This window comes from Ochotona princeps, unplaced genomic scaffold (genome assembly GCF_030435755.1).
Source record: "Ochotona princeps isolate mOchPri1 unplaced genomic scaffold, mOchPri1.hap1 HAP1_SCAFFOLD_293, whole genome shotgun sequence".
Classification (NCBI taxonomy): Eukaryota; Metazoa; Chordata; class Mammalia; order Lagomorpha; family Ochotonidae; genus Ochotona; species Ochotona princeps.
In genome coordinates, this window is record NW_026700291.1 from 176,552 (window position 1) to 182,094 (window position 5,543).

Genomic DNA, 5,543 nt, shown 5'->3' on the forward strand with positions numbered 1-5,543 from the left:
GCTGGGCTGAGGCCTGGGGAGGCAGGAGCCAGGGAACCCTCCCCAGCAGAGTCACACAGGACCCCAGGCTCCAGCAAGGCAGACATGATTGGAGGACCTCCAACTCTCTCTGCCTTGGTGGCCTGTCTTCTGACTCCAGAGGTGGAGGGCTGACAGGCGTGGGGGAGGGGAAAAGGCTGGGGTCGGAGAGAGAGAAAACGAATGTGTGTGTGTGTGTGTGTGTGTGTGTGTGTGTGTGTGTGTGTTAGAGAGAGAGAGAGCACTTATGTGCTGTGTGTGTGGTAATGCGTCCCGGCTGAGCTCCTCTCCCAAACACGAGAATATGCCGTCACACAGAAACAGGGAGTTACTCGCCCAAGTGCTCTGTGGCTCTGGCTTCTTGTCACTGACTCTGAGTCGCGTGACGCTCTGGGCAGCAGAGGTGGCACAGGCACCTGCTCCTGCTCTCCTCCCAGAGGATCTGATCTGGGGCCCTGGAAGCGGCCTTAAGTAGCTGAGCTGGGCGCGCCTCCGCCAACCAGGCCTCTCCACTGGCCCCGACTCCCGCCCACCCCACACAGCCACTCTGCTCATTGGTTTCTCTCTCTCTTCCCATGGCTTCATTTCCTCTGCGCTCTCTGGCGCCCCCCTCCCCCAGGATGCAGCTGCACACTTCCTGCCACTCCCTGCTTCTCTTCCAGCCCTTTCAGCCCTCCCCCAATCTTAGCCTCACCTACCCCCTCCCCCAACAAGCCCTAGTCTCCACACTCAAGGTGGCAGTGGAGAAACACACCTTCTCCTCGCCATCATCTCACACGCTCCCACGCTGGCCACAGTGACTTGCTGGCGCTGGAGGCAGTCAAATGGAGCTGATTCGCATCATCACAGCAGCTGTGACCAGCCCGCCTCATTAACCCTTCAGGATCACCTGATTGAGACTGAGACGTGCAAGTGTTCTCTCTGCTCATTGCCACCACATGATCGTGAAAGAGATTCTAGTGCTGTCCAAAGCAATGCAGCAGCTCATTGAACACGTCTCACCAACAGAGATCAGTGGAAATTACATCCCATGGGCTCTTCTTTGAAGGTTTTCGTTCGCTTCATCTCTTCCTAACTCTTTCTCCTCCTTCCATTCTTCATGGACTCATAGAGCATACAGTAGCATTCCTTTCTTCCGGAAGGTCCTTGAGTTGCTCTGACATTCCTTCGGCGACACATTGGTCATTCTGTAGTATGTTCTTGAACCTGATGGTGAACCTGATGGTGTTGTGAATTTCTTTTTCTTCCTGTGGTTGATTTTGTTGTGTGGCTTTTCATCGTTTGCGTAATGGAGACGATCCTATCGAGAGGTGAGGATGCAGTGCAGTATGCATCTCTACTCCCAGATCAAAGATGGCCTCGCAACCAAACTGTTTACTAAATCTTGACCATAAGATGCTGCACTCCGCCATCGTCCATGCCCGCAATCATGGACATAGGACCGCATAGGAAGAACTCTGCTCTAGCAGTGATTTAGGGGAACTGAGCGAGGGGGGGGGGGGAGGGAAGTGTGGGGGGAGGGAATCAGGGAAATGTCAGGGCCTATAGAAGTGTATCATCAAATTATGAAAGTCAAAAGGAGCATCATCCAAATCAAAACCAACCACAGGTCACCTTCTGCTTTCACCGGTGGGATCCCATCACCCCCTGTACTCCAAGGCCCTCTAACCAAGAGGGTGCGCCCAGGGGTGGCGCGGGGGTCTTTGCCCAGCACCCAGGTGATGAGTTTGAATCACGGATTTGTACAAAAGGAAGGTATGTGATTGTTTCCAAGGTTTTCAAAGGTCAGTGGCTGGCAATCTTGGCATTGCTGTGGTGCCAGGAGAGGAAGCAGCGGTGTTTTCACGCCCTCTTGCAAGCCTTCCTGGCATCCTTGAGAGAAGGCCCAATGACAGCAGTGTCCAAACGCTTCTTGGCTCCCATGGCCTTTGTGCCGCCTCCGGAAAATGTGCCAGGATACAGTCCCCATGCCATCGCTGCGGCAGCTGATGAGGCGAGGCTGTCGGCAGTCTCTCCGAGGTCCTGCCCACATGCCAAGTGGTGCCCATTGGTAAGTTCGGAGACTCTCCCCCTTCCCTGAGGGAAAAGGTCTAGAGGCCTTGTTGTGCGGTGATCACCCGGTGGCACGCTGTCTGGAGGAGAGAGGGCCAGAGGCCAAAGCACTACGTGTGGCTCTAAGAGCTTCCAGGTGTTTTCCCAACACCACGTGGCATCCGCACTCAGCTCTTGGTGTGCCTGAACGAGTGTACGGTTTATGCACAGCAGTTGAACATGTTTGTCTGTCCCCTGACAGACCTCGATCCGGATGAGAAAGCCAAGAGCCATTGTGTGAATGGAAGCAACCCGATGACTGGGGGTGGGGGCTTGGGGAAGAGGATGACCTTGGTGGAGAAGAGAGTTGGCACTGTCAGCGACCACGCCACCCCAGTCCCTACCCCCAGCCCCTGTCAGCATCAGGCAAAGGGCGCAAGGCCAACCCTGTCCCTGGCAGGGTAGCCGGCAGGCAGGAGGGCAGCTGGGGGCCTGCCCGCTGCATGGGCTCAGTCTCGGGCTCGGGCTCGGGCTCGGGCAGCCACGCTGTTGGCAGGAGGGGAGGAGAGCCTGGCAGGCCTAGGCCCCCGCCAGCCAGGGCGATGAAGAGGCCTGTGAGACACTCCTCTTCTGCCAGCCAGCCAGTGACAGTAGCAAGCAGAAGGGCAGGAGTGAGGGTGAGGACGCATGCCAAGAGGCCGCAGGGTGCAGGGGTGCTGGGCAGCCAGAAAGGAAGTGGGCACAGAGTGAAAGGGCAGATCCTGCAGGGCTCCCGGAGAGGCAGAAGAGGAGGGCCTGAGCGCAGGGGCAGGGGCGTGTGGCAGAGCAGTGGCTCTGCAGGGCACAGGCACAGGGCCATCCTGAGGCCGCGTGTGGGGGGACTGAGAAGCTGCGTGGCTGTGGGGGGCTGTCTCTGGCCAAAAGGCACGGGTGACAAGTCTCGCAGAGGAGAGGTGGGGCATGGCCGTGGCCCAGTCTCCCTGGAGTCCGGGGAAAGAGACGGCAGACGTGGGCAAGCAAGTCCATGGTGAGGTGTGCAGGGGCCCAGCGGCTTGGTCTGGCAGGTAGGCAATGTGCGCTGGGCATCCTGGGAGGGAGGGAGCAGCCGGTGGCCTCAGGGCAGAAGGCACGGCCCCTGTGGGGGTGCCCACAGGGTAGCTGAGGGACCCTGGAGCATCCCTGACGGCTGTGGGGGCAGGGACAGGACGTGGAAGGGCGTGGCCCGAGTCTGCAGCTGCTGGCAGCATCTGCTGGGGTAAGGGCTGCAGGAATGTGGGGAGGCCCGGGGAGGGGCTGGGGGACACGACAGGGGTCTCGGCGGCGGCTGCAGGGGAAATGCAGGCAAGAGGGGAGGAGGATCCCGAAACCTCCAAGGCACTGAGCATTTCCTCACTGAGGAGGGCTGAGTCTGCCAGAATGCTGGGGAAGGAGGGCGAGGGGCAGGGGGAGATGGTGGAGAAACTGAGGGAGGGGAGGGAGGGGATGGAGGTCAGGGGAGAGGAACAAGGTGAACTTGCGGAAGCGTGGGATGTTCCCTGAGACAGGAGGGCTGCCTCAGGCGCCCGTGGGGTGTGGGTGTGCCCGGAGCACGAGGAGATGGGAGAGAGACTCGGGGCCAAGGGTGGCAAGGACGGGGCAGTGGTCAGGGGCGAAGAGCATCGTGCAGATCCTGAACGTCCAGGTGTGCCCTCTTGGAGGACGGCTGGCTGCTCCTCAGTTGCAGGGCTGCTGGGCAAGGAGCCGGGCAAGGAGAGGGAAGAGAGACTGGGCTCCTTGGGGCTGGGAGGGCCCAAAGCCCACGAGGTGGCAGGAGAGCCCCGAGTCTGGAGGTGTGCCTGGTCAGGGGGCCATGAGGGGAGTGTTGGGGAGTGGCGGTGGCCCAGGGTGCCCAGGCTGTGGGGCATAGCTGAAGGCTGGGCAAGTGTGGCGGACAGCTCTGGGCCTGTGTGGGCATGCCCGCGCGGGCCCAGAGTGAGGCTGGTCAGGTGGGGCAAGTCAGTGCCCAGGTGCCCTGGGGAGATGGGACAGCCCCCGTGGGTGGGTGGGGAGCTGCTGGGGGAGGGAAGGATGAACATGTGGTAGATGATGGAGGGCTCTGAGGACTCGGAGCTGAGCCAGGAACATGACCGCTCAGGGGAGGGCGTGCCAGGAGGGGCACATGGACATGGGCGCCTGCAGGGCCCTGGTGGGGACCCCAAGGGGTGGCCTGAAGCCCTAGGGGAGACTGCCGCCCACATGGGACTCCCTGGAGGTGAAGGGCCCTCGGGGCAGGGCTGGCTGGCACAGCAGAGAGAGCCAGAGGGCGAGGCTGGGCTGAGGCCTGGGGAGGCAGGAGCCAGGGAACCCTCCCCAGCAGAGTCACACAGGACCCCAGGCTCCAGCAAGGCAGACATGATTGGAGGACCTCCAACTCTCTCTGCCTTGGTGGCCTGTCTTCTGACTCCAGAGGTGGAGGGCTGACAGGCGTGGGGGAGGGGAAAAGGCTGGGGTCGGAGAGAGAGAAAACGAATGTGTGTGTGTGTGTGTGTGTGTGTGTGTGTGTGTGTGTGTGTGTTAGAGAGAGAGAGAGCACTTATGTGCTGTGTGTGTGGTAATGCGTCCCGGCTGAGCTCCTCTCCCAAACACGAGAATATGCCGTCACACAGAAACAGGGAGTTACTCGCCCAAGTGCTCTGTGGCTCTGGCTTCTTGTCACTGACTCTGAGTCGCGTGACGCTCTGGGCAGCAGAGGTGGCACAGGCACCTGCTCCTGCTCTCCTCCCAGAGGATCTGATCTGGGGCCCTGGAAGCGGCCTTAAGTAGCTGAGCTGGGCGCGCCTCCGCCAACCAGGCCTCTCCACTGGCCCCGACTCCCGCCCACCCCACGCAGCCACTCTGCTCATTGGTTTCTCTCTCTCTTCCCATGGCTTCATTTCCTCTGCGCTCTCTGGCGCCCCCCTCCCCCAGGATGCAGCTGCACACTTCCTGCCACTCCCTGCTTCTCTTCCAGCCCTTTCAGCCCTCCCCCAATCTTAGCCTCACCTACCCCCTCCCCCAACAAGCCCTAGTCTCCACACTCAAGGTGGCAGTGGAGAAACACACCTTCTCCTCGCCATCATCTCACACGCTCCCACGCTGGCCACAGTGACTTGCTGGCGCTGGAGGCAGTCAAATGGAGCTGATTCGCATCATCACAGCAGCTGTGACCAGCCCGCCTCATTAACCCTTCAGGATCACCTGATTGAGACTGAGACGTGCAAGTGTTCTCTCTGCTCATTGCCACCACATGATCGTGAAAGAGATTCTAGTGCTGTCCAAAGCAATGCAGCAGCTCATTGAACACGTCTCACCAACAGAGATCAGTGGAAATTACATCCCATGGGCTCTTCTTTGAAGGTTTTCGTTCGCTTCATCTCTTCCTAACTCTTTCTCCTCCTTCCATTCTTCATGGACTCATAGAGCATACAGTAGCATTCCTTTCTTCCGGAAGGTCCTTGAGTTGCTCTGACATTCCT